Source organism: Strix aluco, chromosome 10 (genome assembly GCF_031877795.1).
Source record: "Strix aluco isolate bStrAlu1 chromosome 10, bStrAlu1.hap1, whole genome shotgun sequence".
NCBI classification, from domain to species: Eukaryota; Metazoa; Chordata; class Aves; order Strigiformes; family Strigidae; genus Strix; species Strix aluco.
In genome coordinates, this window is record NC_133940.1 from 26744819 (window position 1) to 26764853 (window position 20035).

A 20035-nucleotide genomic window follows, 5' to 3' on the forward strand; every position below is an offset into this window, starting at 1 on the left:
AACTGTGCTGTTGTCATTGCCCACCACCGCAATGCCAAGAGGTGGATGGTCTGTGCCCCTGGTCCAGCTGGACGGCCTTCAGGTCACTGAGGAGATGCGTGGTAGTGCATGATTTATGGAGGGGAATCTACGCAGAGTGGAGGGCAGTGCTGTTGCCGAATCCGACCGCAGGGCCACCTGCACGTGTAACCAGCGGTGCTCCCCGCCGGTCCATATGGCTGTGGTGAGACAGGTCACAGCAGGAGGCGGTTTTACAAGCACAAATATCTGTGATCTAACACAGCCCATCCTGGAACCACATTTATCAACAGCTGCCAGAGGTCTGCCACGTGCGAGGGAGCAGTGAGTAGTGTCAGCGTTTAACCACCGTGGCATGGGCAGCAAGCGGAGAGTAGCTGTTGCATGTGTGCAACATTTCTCCAGGAACCAAGGATATGAGCTTTGTCCCAGTCTCTGGTGGGGGGCTTTCAAGAGGAGCAGGCAGGACAACCGTGCTCCCCTGGGGTCGGAGCACATGGGTACGTTTTGGGGTTCATGATGTTGGGAGAGTTAGTTCCTCAAGAATAACTTTTTTATGGGGACAACATAGCAGCTTGACAGCAGCTCATTTCTCACCCTATGGGGTTTGGTAAGATCTCAGTGACAAATACAGGAAAGGAAATGTAAATAAAAATGTTTAACTAAAAAAAGTTTTGAATGTATTTTAGCTTGTGGATGACAATAGAGCAGGTGGCTGCCTAGCAGGACCACCACCATCTCATGTGTGTGCTCTGGGGACCACTGTAAACCACTGGAGCTTCCAGCCTGGTGGGGTTAAGGGCAAGACAGACCTGGGAGGAAATTACAGCGATTTTCTGCCTTTCCATTCTTCTGCCGTGTGTGCCATTGTCTGTGCTGACCCAGCAACATCAGTACTGAAGTGTCTGCAAAGGCAGCGCCGTTTCAAAACCATCCCTGTGGCTGTGCTGGGAATGGGGTTTGGGTGCTTGTCTTCACCCTGCCAGTCCTACAGGAGTTATCTGGGCAAAACATCAAATACCTCTTCAGAAGGATGTTGTATGCTGCAATAAAAAGGCTGAAATCTCAATATCCACTCTTCACTGTTTAGGTGGAGCTGCAGCTCAGTGTCAGAGTTTTTATCCAGTGCAGACTCACCTATATACATGTTTAACTATGCTGTAATTATTAACTTTTTACAAACAAGCTTAAGGCGGAACATTTGAATAAACAGGAACAAGCTTATTATTAGATGGCAGGTTTTTCTGTGATAGCTCTTATAATATCATCATTAGTTTATTAAAGCTTACCTTGAAAAATCTTTCTCTTAATCTAAGCTCTTTCATACAGCTTCCGTTTTTGATTGACACCAAAATAAAATAACTAACCTATAAATTATAATGTATGATTTAAATGATGTATAAATGCATTATTTGTAAGGCATTGCAAGGATCATCAGTGTGCAACATATGCAATTTTAAGAAAATAAAAAATATTTTACCAAGATAATAATAAGGCAGAATGCAGCTCTTTTTGTGAATATTCTCACTGCATGCTTATATTAACTGTAATAATCCAAGAAACCTGGAAAAAGCCCTACGTCAACAGCCGTTTGAACTTCATCATGCAATCAGTCCCAGGTCAAAAATTAAAATCTATGCATTTGTCTCAGAAATGCACCCCAGCTTTGTGAGTTGTCAAACAAACACATTTCTCTCATTGAAGTCACCCCAAAATTCAGGCTTGTAAATATGTTCTTACTCACCTGTTTGTTAATGTTGGGAAGGCATCTTTCTTCTCATTTTATTCAAGCCAAGAAATGAAACTTTCTTAGTTTTATGCAGACTGGGAGATGCTCTCCTCCTGCTGTGTATTGACACAGCGAGCAGGGCTGAATAACTCCAGCTGAAGATCTACCCCTCAAGCTCTAGTTTCCCATTTCAGTATCACAGACAGCATGGGAACTAGGTCATTGACAAACAGAAAATAATGCACAATGGCTTGTTATAATCCATCCGTTTGTTTGGGAAAACAGTGATCTCCAGGGAGGGAAAGGACTCTTTGCTACTTTTTAAACACCCTATTTCAAATTGGGGTTTCTAATTCAGCTTTAGCCTGATAACTGTTCATTACTGTGAGAAGGATCTCGCACAAAAAGAAGTGATTCTATGCAAGACCATCAGTGCCACGGGCTCAGAGTTTGCTCGGTAAGGCCACCTCATAGTGCTAGTGCTTGGTGGGTACCATTAGTGTGCTTTAATTTGACGGTACAAGTTCTGTAGTGAAAGATGTGGCTCTTGCCCCTAGAGGTTTGCAGTGTAAAATGAGTTAATAGCACATTTCAGGCTAGATCTGAGTGCATATTATAAATGACTAATTTATTTCTTGAATTTAGCATTTCTCCCTGCTTCGATTGTGATTTATATGAATAATTTCCTGCATAAAAGTATTCTTTTTTTTCTCTTTCCCTGTGGTATGAATGGAAGAAATATACATTTGCAAACTGAGGTGGTTGTTACCTTTCCTTGCTTGGAAGTTCATGGCATGTTTCTGGCAAACATCTAAAATTCAGTTTCCAAGGCTGTGGACAGTAAAGGGCATGTCTCGCAGAGATAAAATGAGACCAATGCAAATAAATATCCTCACAGTGTGATGGGAACCCTTCCCAATGTTGAAAACCATCAAAGGAGCTAAGATATGCATGTATGCTGTAGCTCCATGTACAGTCAGAATACAAGGCAACATTTACTCTGGATTTATACAGTTTAACACTGCAGGCAGTTTGGGATCTTGGTAAACTATAACCTTGCCATCTCCTAAATATTTTTGGTGGTGTAAAATCTTTTGCAATCCAAGCTAGTTTGCACTGTGACTAGTCTCAGGGTAAGGTTATGAGGAATTATATTGTTTCTTTAGTGTAGTTTTCCCCTGCGTGTACTTCTTGAAGGCCAGCTGTCAACTTACTCTTTGCTGACTGACTTGGTAAACCATGTTCTGTATAAATATATATACCTGATATGACTTAAGCTAAAGAAGAACCAGAGATGTGCCAAGGAGGAAGGTGGCTCCTTTTTCATCTTTGCATTGAGCATATTTCTTGTTTCAATGTCTTTTTCATTAGCATTTAATCTTACTGGAAGTGCTGTGAAAAGCCAGGTAATATCTTTAGACCTGGCCCATGCCCATAAAAATATTTTAAGATTAATTTCACGGATACAACCAGCTTCTCCAAAATTCAGCCTTTTCTCTTTTTAACCATAAACATAGGCGTTCTACTCTTTCTGCTTTGTTTTCTTTTTAGAAATGCTGTTTATTACACTGAACTGAATGACCATGCACTGAATAGGCTTTTTTTTCTAAATTAAATGGAAAAGCCATTTTTTGCATATATTTTCTCATGTAATTAGCTAGCATCTTGTTATAGGTTATCTAATTTCTGACAGGAGAGCAGAGTTTGGTTATTTTTGCTTTTTTCTATGGGAGTTTTTCATATTTTATAAAAGCTGCCGTTATAGGTAAAGCTGAGGAAAGAGGAGCGTGGGTATTGGAGGTGTTCACCGAGTAGCTGATTTAGAGATATGGGAGTCCCCCGGGGCTGACATGCAACCAGATGACCAACACACTTTGTATTTTATTTATTTATCTGGCTACTTAGCACTTCTTCCTGTTTCTCTTATATGAATTAATTTACCCTATAAAGCACTCCTTGCAATAATCAATGACTCACTACACAGAAAACCCGCAGGAAAGATTAATTAAATGAAAAACGTTCAAGAGGAATGTTCAACTTTTGTATTTCTAGTGACCCAGATATTTAGTGCTTGCTTTATGCCGAGTTCTCAGAAGTTACAGGAGAGGTTTTTACCTTGAGCCAGGAGAGGTTTTTACCTTGAGCCATGGGGAGTTCAGATGGCTTAGAGTGTGGTGATATTTCCCAGACACACCAAACCCAGTTCATTTATCATCAATATCCACAGGAAATAATAATCTGTTTATACATCACATTTCTCTGAGCGCTGTGAGCTTCTTGTTATGAATTCCTTCCAGCTGCTTTTCTCATTCCCACAGAAGAATTGCATGTGAAGGGTTACCGCTTACCCATCAGTTACTCTAACAATTAGTGACTGATAACCACTGGTAATTCCAACTCTCTGACAATCTTTGATAAGGATTTTGTGTAGTTATTATGTTCTAAAATGTCGCCTTACCCATAAAGGTCTTGAACTTCAGGTTGGGTAGCTGACACAGCCACCTTTTCTGGATCCTTGAATAGAAAGAGGTTAATAATATGGAACATGGAGCTTTTACAGCTATAGAAATGCCGTGTAAAACTGAGAGTCGGTTTGAAACTCCGGCTTTCTGCCCCATGGGAGTGATTGCATCCCATTACCTTTGGAGAAGTGATGCCTGCCATTCAGCTGCAGCTCGGCAGACAGCAATCGAGGTTTCTTTTATTCTGGCCAATGATTTTTGGAGAAAATAAGTTAAGTAAAGCCGTAAATTAAAGCAATTAGAACAAGGTAAAAAAAAAAACCAACACCACTATGGCTAAGCTCATTTCCTTGGCATTCTTCACACTGCTGGTTTTGCAGTGCACCAGCTTTCAGTCCTGGTTTGTTCCCTGCCAAATTACTGTTCACCTCTATTAATTTCCTCATATCTATTGTAGATTTATGTTTTCTTTAAGATCAGTATGTACCTGCATTCAGGCAGACTTGCACCACAGCAGAGCAGATGAGTTGCTCCCATCCTAGTTTAGCAAGTGCTCAGATGCAACCCTGGGAGATTTCCCATCTTGGGATGGGTCAAGCCACACACACCAGCAATAATTACTTGATTTTTAAAGTAATCTAGGAAAAGAGGGAGAATAAGAAAGAGAGGAATGAATTCTCTACCCAGTTTTAAGGCAGCAAGAATTTAAGTGCATTTAGCTCAACATGATAATTAATAATTCCAAAGACCTGTAAAGTGTATATATATAGAGGATAAATTCTTTAAAGTGTAGGTGACCAACAGAAATCTGGATGAACACATGACACTGCCTCTATTTTTGTTTGTCGGATAATAAATTGCATTAAAAATGGTGGCAATGCATTAAAGATTTTTGTAATACTTTGTTCCCAACTGCAAACGGTTGTAATTGCTGTAGGGATGTTATACTGTCCTGTAGAACAGGGAAGGCAATACTGTAAAGGTAAGTTAGGAAAAAAAGATTTCAGTCCCAAATGGATGAAACCTGAGATATAAATGCATGTCTTAATCCCTAACTATGGGTTTTTAGGGAGAAAACAAACTAAATAGTATTAGTACCATACCGAATCTGTTTGTTCTGTGAAACAGAAACAGAAAATCTGTTTATTTTCCTTGTTCCTTTGTAATTTTATGGAAGTAAAATTATAGAAAGCTTTTACCTTAATGTTTTGGCCCAATCTTTTCAGTGCTTTAGGGGATTGATACAGGTTACATAGTTGGCTTTCAGTCTAGTTTCTCCCTCACCAGCCTTTGTAATTCAGTGGGACTGATGGATTATAGCACTTTGGAAATCAGGCCCTAAATTCTGATGTCTACAAAACATAAAAGAATTTGAATTGTGTATATTTTGCCCTCAACCTACACTATATTCCTTGAAGACAATAGCAAAAAAATCGTATAAAATTGTCTCTTTATTTGGAGGTACTTTAATATCAGAGGAGGCTTGCTTCCAGCTAAGAAAACATTTGTTACAGATCTAAAAATGTTTGATATGCTGTTGTATCAGATAAACTTTGTTAGTGAACAGTAGCACCGTGCTGATAATTTAAGAACTCACAGGATTTTTAGCAGTAAAAGATCCCCAATGAGTGCTAAGCTCAGTGGGAAAATACAGTATATAAATCTGCAGTCAGAGGAGTAGAACAGGAGGGGAGCAGTTCTTCACTCAATTTTGGGAACCCCAAACCACTGTTGAAGGACCTTAGAGAGAAACAGGAGTGAAGAGATGATATTTCGGGGCATAAATGTTAATTTCAAAGAATTTTCATGTTAGATATAATGTTGAGCAAGACCCCATCTGGAAATCCTCAACTCACTGGAGACTCCTGCTGTCATTTGGCATAGGGGGAGATAATCTCTTCTAGTAGAGGAATCAGCCTCTAGATGGTTCACAGTCCCAAAGTATATTCTGCAACAAAATGTTGTGTATTTCAGTTAGGAGAAGTGGTCACTGGAGGTAGCAAGAAAGATGGAGAAAGGTCCAGGCAGGAAAAACATGGCCAAAAATGATGGATAAACTGGTTTCCTGTGATGGGACGGAGAACATCAACTTGTAAAGAAGAACTGATGCTTGAGATAAAGGGTTGCCACATGCAGAGTCAGCCAGCCCTGGATGATTTCAGAAGTAATTATGAAGTTGAATCTGGGAAGAGCCAGAGATGGAACAGCAAAGCCACCAGAGAAAGGCAGCAGAGGAATTTGACAACAAACTGGAGAGAAAACACAGCACCATGGAGGGGGAGGATGCTCGAGCACCTGTTGTGACAGCTGTGACTAAGCATACAATGACCAGATCAGGGTGAATAATGAGAGAATCTGCTCATTTAAGAGTGTATATACAAACCCAGCAGGGACATGAAACTGTTTTGCTTTGTTTTACTGATAATGTGTTATTGGAGTCATGTCTCTGACTGTGTCCTAGAGTGGGTTCAAAACAATTACTTATATAACACAGGATATGTTTAAGTCAGGGAGGACTGGGAAGGGAGAAATGTGTGTATCTCAATTTCTGGTTAAGAAGGAAAATGAAATTATGTTTTTCTGAATAGATTTATTGATTTCCATTTTTCTGACACAGGGATATCTGTCTCAAGGGCTGGATGCCCCTTGCAAAATTTGAACTGCAAAATAATTGGTGAATCAGATTAAACCCTGTATATATCTCGTGCTGACTGCTGGTTCATACTCTAACCTGAACTGCATTATTCTAAAAAGCAAACTCCTTAAAAATAAGCTCAGTCAGTGCCATCTCCAAAAGTTGGAGCCCACCTCTGGATGGCTCCAGCCTAGTCCATGGTGGCCAGGGCTCACTGTTGGCCAGGGCAGACAGGCAGTCCCTGGCGCAGCCGTGGCATGCCACCTTCTTGTAATGCTCTGCTTTAGAGGCAGGCAGGCATCTTCTGGACCAGCTTTGGGGTTAAAGAGCCTGATTTTGAAGTGGCAAATACATGTCTCTAGCAAAATTCCATCTGTATGTGGAAGAAAATTGCATTTGCTGCTCACTTACAGAGCAGAGTAATATGCAGGACAACATCAGGGAAAACAAAAGGAAAAATAAAACTCAACAGAGCAGTGCTCTGGGCACCAAGAAATAGCATGGTCCAATGCAACTGCCCACATTGCAAACCTGATTCACAAATAATGGCATTCTATGCAAGAATAACCACTGCTACTTTAATTTAAAATGAAAACCATATTGAGAAACTTTGAATACGAAGACAAGATTTGTGGAATGTAAATACCTGGTGGGTGCAGCCAACCAGCACAAAATATATTTAGAAGGAGCTGGAGCTCAGTCCCGACTACAGTGCACTGTGGTTACAGATCATCATGTACAAGGAATAAATTACAGCAGGGTTTGTCAACTAATTTGGTGGAGGTATGAATTCTTTATCTATTAATCAATTTAGGGAAACATGAAACACCTATAAACCATTCATCTTACTTTAGCTTCTTGTTTAAATTTAATTAGAGTTGTTCTGAATTGATTGGAAAAAATGGAGGTACCTTTGAATATAGAGGTGTCAAATGGAGTATCTCGGATAGCACTTACTGCTGTGAGATCCTCTGGGCAATGGGTCAAGTAGTCTGGAATTTTTTCCAAAATGAACAGTCATAAAAATTGCTTATAGGGTAAGACCCCTCACTCACAGGTAAATAAAAAAGATGCTCATGGTGCCAGCACCTCACCAATGTGAATGTTTGTAACAGTGTCAATTAGTTCATTGCTCTCTCGTGCCTGCAGCAGTTTCCCCCTCTTGCATCAGTTTCTCCATACCTTTATTGTTATATATATGTACAAGGAGGATATTTAACAGGGGAACTTCATTTCTTCACCCTTTATCCTTATCCTAACCTTTTCTACTGCAGTCAGTGTTAAAAACGTTGCTAACTGCAGTAGGAACAGAGTCAGATCAATGTTTTGTTTTTTTTTTTAATCCATCACAAAATTGTTTACCTTTTTTCCCCATAATTTCCACTGGGATTATAGATAAGGCTGTAACACCTATACATAGTTATGGTATGTTTTATAATGCACATGTAGTATGTGGTACAGATAGTTGCAACTGCAAGCTTAGAAAGCCCCAGTGGGTCACTTGCATTTATTTTCATTTTAGTTTGACTTTAAATCAGTGACATTTTGCTTCTTTTTTTTAGAAAAGAATTCTTTAAAATGCTTTTATAGAATGAAAAGTCATTGCTAAGCCTTGAAGTCCTACATACAGATTTGAAAACTGCAGCTTCATTAAAAACCATGCACTAAATGTGATATACATTGATGCATGCTTATTATGGATAAATATTGTTCTCTAGGTAGTGCCTAGAAATTTTAATTAATTTCAGATATGCCCTATTTTAGTCCACGTATGCAGATTTCAAATCTGTGCCTTTGCCGATTTTGACACTGTGCAATGATGTATCCGAGCTTTCAGATGTCTGGCTCTTAGAGTTGTGAAATGATAAAACAAACAAACCCAACCGTTTCAGCCTTGTCAATCTAGTTCTCAGTGGACAGATGCCCTGGTGCTAGAAAAGCATCATCCCATGCAATACCTCTTGGCAGTGTCTAAAAAAAGCCAGAGATCTTCTAGACATAAAAGTAAGACTGGCTTCTTATCTCAAAAGAAATTGTGTTTATGGCCACGCTGAAGCTCCTGGGTAAGGCTGCGTGGGGAAACATGCATAACCTCAGCGTGTGCTGGGCCTCCTTTGTGCACAAGTAGGTGATATCTGGTCTCTCAGACAATCAAACTGATTTGCTTCTGGAGCAAGTTGCCTCTAGACAGTGATGGATTAATGGGTGAAGGTCCAGGTTTCTGCACTGAGGTTTCTGGAAGGAGCTGTGTTCATTATTTGAGTTTGTGGATTGCATCATTAATTAATTAAATGGTATAGTTAATTATGGATTTAAATAATTTATTGGATGCTTATCCAGTGGGAATTGACTAAAACTTCTATGAAAATGGGAGGTTTTGGGTTTGTGTTGCACACCAGCAGGGACAGAACTGTCCCGCTGGTATATGGCCATGGCTCTGTTCCTTGAAGGCCACTGCTGGAGGCCCAGCTCCAGCACAACTCTCCTCTTGGGCAAAGCAGGGGAGGGGGAGGAGGCTTCAGGGTGTTCCCCTGCCCACGTAGTCAGTCAGGTTCAGCTGAGTACCTGGGCATTCACAGTCTTGGTGGGGCACAGGTCCAACACAGGACGGTCTGGTGAGGCAGAACCCGCCATGGTGCACAAAACCATCCTGAAAGTCTTGCAAGATGGGTTTAAAAACCTGCAGAACCCACTGATTTTATTGTACAGAAAACTGTCTACAACTGAGAAAGGTGGTGAATTGGTTTGGTACAGATGAGGTTTTCTTTTTGGCAAATGATTTGTTTTTAATGTCACACATGGTATCATGAGAAGTTGCAGCATTCGGGCATTTTTAATGAATTCATATTGCTTGCATATTAGTAGGAATATTTCCACTGCAGCAAACACCATAAACAGTTTCCACACTGGGGTATGTTATACTGCCACCAGAATTGGTTCTTCTGATGGTTCATTTCTTTTATGCTGAGAATTCAGGACCAATTCAGCTTGGTTTTATGCATCATTAGAGATTTACAATTACTTTGCTATAGTTTCTTTCTGGAAGCCTATCTCTCATGGTTAATGCTATGGGAGCCCTGTTGTGTAGAGGCTGGTATTAGCCACCTTATAGCAATAAAGCGTTTGAGAAGGATTTAGAATTATGAGTGGCTAAATTCTCCGTGCAGCAACTATAATACTGTTATCCCTTGCTGAGCTTGGGTTGAAACATTTTTTTTTTTCCTTCTCCTCAAATTAGAAAAAAATGCTGTTTCTTCAAGAGGTTTTGAATCATTTACATGTCATTTTTTGTTGAACTGCTGCAGTCAGAAATGAGGAATTGTGAGAAATTCCATTTGGATTTCATGATGCTTAAAATACATTTAGATTGTATTAGTATATAATGAAAAGAAGGCCTCCTCATTTTTTATCTCACTTTTTAAAAAGTGTAATCATTATTTGGGATTTTCTTTTGATTTTCAGATTTTATGTGTATTGCTAAAGTCAATAAATTTCACAAGCTTTGCCTTTGGACAATAAGCAGTGGATCTCTATGTGTTATAATCCACATAATTCACATCTCACATAAATACACTACTGCACTGAAACAAACTTGATATGCAGTGAATAATATGGGCCCGATCTAAAGGCCATTAAAATCAATGAAAAGATTTCAAATTAACTTTTATAGCCTTTAGATCAGGCTCTAAATGGGCAAATTACAGTTATGGAGTTTCCCATTTACATACCTGTGTGCTGCATTTAATATATTTTATGCAATTGAAATTACTTGGTACTCTTTTTCATGCTTTTTTAGGATAAGAATTTGCCAAGGGCATCAACAGCAGTTTTCCCAGGCTTCAGCACAAGGATTATATAGTCAATCCACAAATGACTCAAATCTTTGAAAAAATGGACATGGTTATCAGAGAGGCTTTGACGACAGCAAGGACTGGAGCGCTATCTGGCTTATTCCATCAGAGATTCTCATTCCCTCTCATTAACATACTCAGGACATCAGCACCAGCCACCAGTCCCAGGGGAATCGCATAAAACTTTTAAGGGAATATGCACAAAACCTCACGCCTGCATTATTTTAAATAGATCAAACCAGATTTGTCTTGTGTGAGGTTAGAAGAAAGGCTAGGGCACGGTAGCATGAGGGGAGAGATTCAAAGGTTGCAGGGAATTTTCAAATCCATTGTTATAACTTGGTAATCTTTCTTCTTTTACAGGGTTCTTCAATCCCTCCGAGGATGCACAGAGCTGATCTCTAAGTCTGTGATATCTGCTGCCTCTGTAAGTGTGAAAAAGAGATGCCTCTACCTGCTCTTTCTCCCTGCCCTGTAATGAAAAACGCTTTTGGAGCAACACTGGAAATAAGCCATCAAAATATCTGATTAAACCTCTTAGGAAACTGTCACTAATCACCTTCTCTGCTCTTGATGGAATATATTTATGCATTATAAATACACTTACTATGTGTGTGTGCTCCATAAATCACATTCAGCACTTGTATATGATGTATAAGCATATTCTATAGAATACACACAAATACAGATGCCAAACTCCCACAGAGTTCATCACTGGGAAATGTTTGAAGGATCTGATCCTTAATATTTAATGAGCAAGATGCTATTTCCTTCCTCAGCTTTTATCTCTGGTTTGGCATAGTCATTAAATTTGTTGTTTCCTTGCAAGATTATATAATTTATGACCTAATTTTAGACTTTTGTGTAACCGCACTAAAATACTCGTGGCGTATCTGGATTTCTTTGTACGGAGTGTTTCAGTATTAGACACCAGCTAGAACATGACTGCTCAGCTATGAGCTTCCCATCAGTAAGGAGTTACAAGCATTAAAGGAAAACAGCCCAACAACATTCAGATAGCATTACAGGATTAGATTGTGGAGTTGGTTTTTTTTCCCCTGTAAAAATATGATTTAGCAGCATTTCCAAAGCCTGCCGTATGCAGCGGTTGGCAGGAATCCCCAAGTAATACAGTAATCACCCAGCAACTCCTATTACATAAAATATTTTCATGTAGCAGCTTCTGACTTTCAGACGGCTCTGGGACAAAGTCACTCAGCCTACATCTCAGGGAGGGATGTACAGAGCTGGGGAAAGCAGGTGAAGAATGACACTTAGTGCTTTAAAGTGACTATCAGTCCCCTCGCCCTCTGGAAGAAAGCATTTGCTCTGCAGCACCAGCCTGGCTGGGGTGATTTTTCGCTGCACAAGGTGTTGCCAGATAACTCCTAAATGAATTACGCTAAAGCTGCAGCCACATTTTTTTGTGCCTTCTGTATGTCCAGGGTAATTCAGTGGTGTCATAAATAGTGCCTTGAGTTTCAGGTGTTTTGTCAATTTAAGCCATATTGTTTGGACCAGTCTTTCATCAAATGTAATATATCGGTTATTGAATTAATGTGTTTTGAGAGCACTTTATTCTGGTGTTTAAGAGGGAAGTGGCTCGCGGTTGAGGACAAGGTTAGATGCTTGCTTTGTGGCCGCAGCACAGTTATGAGGCTTTTTTCCTCTTTTTCTACCTTACCGTGAGGTATCTATCATGGATTCCAGAGGTGGGGTGCTGTGTCCTCAGACCAGCACCCAGAGCGATAGGGACCATGCGCCTGCAGCTCAATGTACCCCTCCTAACATGGCAACTTAATGCAGCGTACGGCCTGAGGTGGGTGCCTACGTGAAAGAAAAATAATCCTCATGAAAAGGTGACATTATTTCTTGGAATAAGAAAGATTGGCGAGTGTATCTTCTTGGCTTTAATGGAGCAGTTCCAGGAAAGCAACAGCGACCAAAGTGGTTTCAGTATCACATAATTCAAGGGTAAAATCATAATTCCAATTACCATTTCAGCCATTTCTGGCCTTGGGAAACCTATGTTAATATTTATTATTGTATGATTGACCTATGATTTCTTCATCATTTACATTAGCAACTATGATATTCATAGTAACATCCTTTAAATCATATAAGCAGATGTCAACAGTGCATGATGAAATCACATCCTGCAGATTTTTTATTTACTTAGTCCATTTTTTTCCTGGTAAAATAACATTGTGAGATGCATAATCTCACCTCCACAAGGCCTCTAGGGGCATATATAATCACAGAATGCATTTTCTATAATCTCACTAAATGAGTCAATTCTATCCGAGGTACAAACAGTTGTACAAAGTCAGTATTTCACTTCCAACACTGCCTGACATCATCCTCCACATAGTGCAAGAAAATATTTACTTGGCTCTTTGACATGAATTGCCACAAAGCCTTTGGAACAAAACATTGAGGAAAGCAAGGAATTAAAATGGAATAACTTGTTTTAAAGAATTTAGTCCCTTTTCTGGGTGCAGGATTTAGATTTGTAACTTTGTCAGATGCTTTCTTATAATGTCTGGACTGGCCATAGACACCTTTAATCTCTCTTCTTCAGCGAAATGTCTAGGCACAAATCAGAGAGTTACCCAGAATATCCAAACCTGGACACTGATCCTCTTTTATCATCATCTAAATATTTTCTTTGCCCAAGTGAGCGTTTGCCTGTGTGATTTAAGCTACTGCATTTATTTTCCAGGCAGCTTCCCGAGGCGTGTTGTTTCTGATGCTTTTCTGTACAAAGCGCTGCAGAGAAAGCAATACTTGACAATAATCTCCTAGAAAACAGCTTATTGTTCCATACAGGCATTACCAGTTGTAATTCTTATTAGCTCTAAAACCACTTTTTACCCTTTCTGCCTGTCCTGGCACGGGAGAGGGCACCAACAGGCCTCTTGGTGTTGGAGTGATGAATTCCCAGTCCAGCCCCGATACGTGACCAGGCAGGACGACTGCTTCTGCACTGTGCAGGTGAGGTGCCAAGGGCAGCCTGGGGCTTCTCACCACCTTCAAGTAGAGTTGATATAACTGTGTTTATCCACAAAAAGACAGTAAAATTTTTTTCAGATTGTTCTGGTGATGTGTCAGGAAGTTTTAGTTCTCCGTTTGTCTCCCATACCCACTACTCATCTTCCTGCCTTAATCCAGCTCCGACTTTTGTTCACCTCCAGAAAGAACAGCCAGGTGCTTTTCAGCATCTCCTTGGGAAATGGGCCGCATCTGCGGTGCTCAGGAAAGTGGGACCCATCAGTGCTGGCCGGAGAGGGCTGTCTTTCATCGTCTTTGTCTCTCATCCATCACTTTTTTACTGAAGTTAAATTCTTCTGAACTGACATTGCCTTAAAGGGTTTACCTGGCTCAGCAGCTGCCAGGTTTAGGCTGTTTCAGATAGTTTTTGGATCATTTTGGAAAAATCTTTAAGGCTTCTGGGCCTTACACAGGCTGTTAGGCAGGTGGACTCTTTTCTACTCTCTGGTCATGTAGCCCTGAAAACGCCCCCTCATTTCTTAGATGTAAGGCAAGGTAAAAAGGTCAGAATAGTCCTAGATCATATTTCTGAAGATTGGCTGTGTATAATAATTATTAACAGTTTCTGTAACGGTGCAGGTTACAGACACGGGACCAAACACCTGCAGTGAACCTCCTCAGGCGAAATTCTCCTTGGCTTCAATCACGTTTTTTTCCAGAGAAGAGACCGCTGGCTGCGCTCAGGGCGATCTGCCTGTTCCTGGCTTAAGAGGCACTTATAATCTACTGCTAAGAGACTTATTAGCAATGTAAAAATGAATTTGAAGCAAGAAAAGTATTCTTCCTAGAAGAAATACATATTTTGTAAAATTAGTTTTGCTGACAGAAGTAATTGGGCTAACTCCTTGTGACTATGGATGTTATTTGTTGCCCCTTATCTTACCAAAGCAAAGGGTGCCAAATACTTTGAACTTTGTAAATAATTGTTTCCAAAGTGGTGGTTTGTTTTTTTTTTTTTTCTCTATATAAATTCTTTAGAGAAAAGCTGGCTTCTAATCCTTTCTTTTCCAAAGCTTTTACAGCTCAGCTTCTTCCCACTCTAGATATCTTTCCTTTTCCCTTTTTGGGTTTTAATATTTCTTAGATATTATAAAAATCTCTTTTAAGAGTAAATCTAGAGCTTTTGTTCAGATAGGAAAAGTCATTCTTAAAGCTTTAATAAACTGGAGAGAGAGAGAGAAAAACCAAATAAAATAATTTTATTTCGAATCACTGCAGATGGTGGGGCTGTGGCTTGGAGACACATACCGAGAGCCTGACCAGTGCCCAGAGCACAGATCCTGGCCATCGCTCTGGCTGGTTTTTCTCACTCCAGTTACCCAACTGGTGCAAATGGCCGGCAGAGGGGTTGGCCCTTCACTGGTTGTTCATTCCTTCTGGGCTGAACAGGAGCTGGGAGCTGCTCTTCCCCCTCCACCCCACTCCACTGGTGTTCGCTATCCCCTCCTGTGCCGAGGAGAGGGGCATGGTTTTCTTGCAAACACATTTTTTTCTCAGTTTTATTTCACTTTTGCAACCACAGCAACAAATATTAACCCAGAAACAAGACAGAATGCTCTCCCAGAGTGTGCGTTATTAAAGCAGTGTCACAGGCCTGCAGGAAATCCATGCTTATTATTTGCATAAAAACAAGCAAACTCATGGATGTCGGAAAACTGAAATGTTGGAAAAGCAAGACAGGACTTACTCCATCATCTTGGAAAGTTGAATGCGAATATTTTTACTTAGCTGTCTATCTGCTATCCATCTATTCATTTACTTATTTTAGCAAAAGACACAAATAATGAGAAATGTATGTCTCTAGCCAGAGCAGCTACCTTGCCTTGAGTTCTCAGAGGCGATGAGGATGAAAACATTTGGGCAGACCTGCATAGCCCAGAACAATAAATGACAGCTCCCTGTGCTCATGTTGCCACTGGAGCAGGGGTAGGTGTTAAATCCTGGTCTTCAGCTTAAGGCAGCAACTTAAAACGGGGAGCAGCAAAGCCCAGGCATCCGTGGGCAACTTATGGAGCCACAGGAGCTTCATAGCTGATCCCAAAGGAAAGATCCTTGTTGAGACGCCTTGTTGTGTCAGTCCCAAAGCAAGCACAGAAAAACCCCATGGCCAGTGTAGGGCCAGTCCTTCATCTAGTCAAGATCTGGCTGCTGTTGAGGGATGCTGTGTTTATGCTGTGGTGCTGTTCCCCAGCTCTCCTCCAACGCCAAGGTGGGGGAAAGTAATTCCTGGTAAGCCCAGCTGTGAGACTTCTTGAGTCTTCAAGTAAGAACTCGATGGTAGGAGGCTCCCTCCAAGACTGATCTCCCTTCCTTCCTCTCCTCCAAAGCCAGTGGTTCCAGGTCTTAGATGCCACAAGCAGCTCCCTGGACGCTTGGTTGATGGTTTGCTCCCTGACCCAGCTGAAGCGGGAAGGAATTTAAAATTTCCAATATTTTTTTTGCTTAAAAAAAAAAAACCCTTATGATTTTTAAGAAAGCACCTTACAGCAGAGCCCAAATGGAAATGTTTGCATTTGATACCATCCATCAACACCGCGACACTGAGGGAGTGGCTCCTCCAGCTCCTCTCGTCGCGGTGGACAGAAGGAGCTGTCAGGAGCCGCGTGCGGCCGCCGCACCGAGCAGGGCGGGAGCCATGCTGGCAGAGATCCCTTCCGCAGAGGGGATTTCTGCACTGACAATTTTTGGCTCCTTTAGGTTACTTTGGAGCTGCACAGAATATGTAATGTTCTGCACTCGCGGAGGGGCTGACAGGGAACTTAAATACAGATTGCAAAGATAGATCATCTCCCAGCATCACTTTGTTTTCTGCTGCTCTAAAATCATTTTACTTGTTCCTGCAGCTACTATAAAGCCAGAAGAGCTCTCTATATTTGCTTCCCGGATGCCTTTTTCTCCTCTGCTTACAACTATAAAAGCAGCTTTTCATGCTCCAAATCAGAGATAAATTGAAATCGCTGCTGAAGAAATAAAACACAAGGCTAATCAAATTGTAGCACAGGAAGCAGCCTTCAGCCAGTGCATTTTTTGAGAGCTATTTTTAGAATATATTTTTATTTTGTCACTCCATATGGGAAGTCAAACCCATATGGTTTGGGAGAATGGAAGGTTGTGCTTTTATAGAGATCTCACAAACCATCCCTGCTCAGCCACGTACTTAAACATGTGCTTAAATCCAATTGTCTGTGATGGGACTGAAGCACATAAACTCCTCATGACTGGGGCCTCAGGCCCTGTCTGAGGTTGTAACAGTATTATTCCCTCCTGAGATGTAAAACTATTCTATATTCGTTAAACCAGTCTCCAGTTAACTTGGCTCTTCTTAATTACGATATTTCTCATTCACACACTTTTTTTTTTTTCTTTTTTCTTTTCTTCAGTTCTTCTCCATCATTTGGATGCCCTGATTGAATGCATTCGGTCCAGTACTAGCCAGGGTGCAAAGCTGAACATCCATAGCCACTGCTCACCTGTTCCTCACAGTAGATGTTTCTACCCTGCAAATATCAAGATTAATGTGGTGTTGGGGCATACGGTTGCGTTCTGTCCACAACCCTGCAGCACCTTCTGAGTATGCTGATGAAGCAATAACTGGCTAGCAAAGGTATCGTACTTCTGATAAACCAAGTGTATAAAATTAGAAGTGTGTCCTCAGTGTTAATCCACCAGAATATTCATTTTGCTTGTGTTTTAGGTGGTTCTGTGAGATTTAACCAAAAAATATGTTTCTTTTAAGGAATTTTGTGGGATGGTTAAAAACATTGACAGAAAGTTTCTAACCTGGTAAATTCCAGAGGATCATTTTATGAATATATTCTATTGTAATCCTGTTTCTTCCCTGTGCAGTTTCTCAGAAGGTGAAATTCCAAAAAAAAAAAAAAAAAAATTAAAACATGTTATTTATTACAATTTGAAAAGCAAAATTTACCTGAGCCTGTGTTCCTTGTGCTCCCAACTCTATCACTGACTGTGGTATTGAGGTACCACTTTTACAAGCAAATAGAGATGCCCCTAAAACAGTAGCACATGTGATAATGGTCATGGGGGTCTTGGGTTTTTCAGTCTCACCTACTCCTCAGAGGTGTGGGTGGCCAGATCAGCCTGTCATCTGCTGAATGCCCAAATCTATAATTAAAAATAATCTTTGAAGCTCAAAGGACTCCTGAGGTGCTCCATAGGCAGACTTTCTCTGCCTGGGCTCTCCCCAAGCTGGCAGGAAAGCTGCAGGCAGGAGAAATGCAAATTGGGAAGGGTTTTGTCCTGCGGTTCACCCCAGCTGTATGCACAGAAAAACAAGCAGCACTGTGTGGCAGGCAAGAGGCAAAGTTAAATTGCATGTCAGTTAACACAAAATGCTTAAATAACTATTTAATATGTGAGAGATGATAGCTGACTTTGTCTACAAGTGATCTGCAGGACATATCAAAATGCAGCTGGATGCTTTTATATGTAGTATAATGAGCAGAGGCTCAGAAATTTGGGTGGTAAACCTGTGGGTTGCACAGGTCCAGCGTGGCAAACACCCCACGGAGCTGCTTTCTGACTAAAGGAGAAGTCATTTATTGTGTTACTTTTGATTCAAGAGTTGTATTTGGCCTCAATGTGGAAGCAGAGCTAAAGAAAGAGCAGGGCAGTTAATATTTTTATACTTTTTTTTTTTTCCTTTAGGAAACAATTCTCCATCTTTTTTTTTGGATAAAGTACAATGGGAATAGGACTGCGCAGCAGAGAATTCAGTGTGGCAGAAGGATGGGAAGCATGGAGGTTTCTGAGATGGTTTGGATGCTGCTTCCACGAAGTAGAAGGGATGTTATACTCAAATTATTCATCAAAACTGAGACTTTATACAGATTATTTTATTGGAAAGTCAAGAAAACAACCACTAATTTTTCCCCATAAATATAAAGCAGAGATCTTGTGTAAGAAGAGACAATGTTAAAATAATGAGCACCAGAAGGGGCTAAATGGAAAAGCCTGAGGTTAGAGCAGAGAGAAACTGTCAAAAATTTTAAAAGAAATTCTATGAAATCATATTTGTATTCAAAATCTATCATAATTTTGAAATCAAAATAATTGCTGTTAGATTATTTGTTGAAAGTAGCTTTATAGTGAAAAAACCCCCCATTGCCTGTATCCCACTTTATTTTATACCATTCTGAAATCCCAAAAGACGATCTAAATCACCTGGATTCATGATGCTTGGGATCTAATTGGAATTAGATGCAAGTAGCTGGGTTTTTCCAGAAATGTTATTGTGGAATACTCGAATAACACAACTGTTGGACTAGGTGCTTGGGTTGTGTGTGTGACAGGGGTACAGGAGCACTATGAGGTGGATGCGTGATGTTGCTGCATTTCCTGTACATCATTTATCACAGCTGAACATCGTAGCCATGGTACTGCCAACCAAGAGTTTGCTGGTGACTTCAGTGGAGCCAGAGTTTCACCCCAGACTGGGAGCAGCTGATGGAGAGTGCCACAGGCTGGTGACCTTCAGCAATTTCAAGTCAGTGACGTAGAAGTGAAAAAATTCCTTGTCACACAACTGATCTCATTGGCAACCCAGGGTACCCTAATTTCACTTTGGATATTCGATCAAGTTCCCATTCACGTGGCACCTATGTAGATAATATGTTAAGGCATTATTCTTAAAAAAGTAAAGAATTAATTTCTTTAAGAGATGGGCGATTTGTAGAAGACATTTGTATAATTTTGCATTCTAAATGTGATTTATATTTATAAATAAATTTGCATAAAATCTCCAGCTCTCGATGTCATAGTTCTATTTTATCTTTAATTCAGATGCTCAAGAAATGTAAATTATTTTTACAGCTAAATAAAAGCTATACAAAGCTGCCAGGGAAGAATAATGAGATACACATTGTGCTATCCAGCCATGATAAATCCAGCAGCACCATGGTTACAGTCAAAATGCGAGGCCATCAGCAACTAGGAAATATCAGCACATATAGATTCCTCTGACTAGATTTAGCAAACTAATCTTAACTGGGAAAGCTCATGACACTAGGTCAGCAAGAGGAAATATTTACCTGAAAGATAGACAGGCACCTAAAATGAGGAGGAAGAGTTGGTTTGTATGGCAAGGGTTTATTATACATTAGAAATATCAGCCATATTGGGCCAGGCTCTGCATATGTGCTTTACAGAAATAAAGATATCAATGTTCCTGTAACACAGCAAAGTTTGCAAATTATTGGTGCATTTGCTAATGATAGCATAAGCTTATAAAATACAGCTTAGTTATGAGGATAGCACCACCAAGAAGATA

At 40.4% G+C, this 20035-nt stretch overlaps 1 long non-coding RNA gene across 5 annotated transcripts in view; it reads left to right on the forward strand.

The window, feature by feature from the left end:
• Positions 1-19510, forward strand: part of LOC141927760 (uncharacterized) — a 90163-nt gene extending 70653 nt beyond the window's left edge. For 3 of the 5 annotated variants that reach the window (XR_012624574.1, XR_012624573.1, XR_012624572.1), the window contains 4 exons: positions 11059-11122; positions 13596-13689; positions 17127-17350; positions 18415-19510. This is a non-coding gene — a long non-coding RNA (uncharacterized LOC141927760). The remainder of the gene's footprint in view (positions 1-11058; positions 11123-13595; positions 13690-17126; positions 17351-18414) is intronic. The other 2 variants (XR_012624575.1, XR_012624576.1) reach the window with 2 other exon arrangements.
• Positions 19511-20035: the final 525 nt, after the last annotated feature.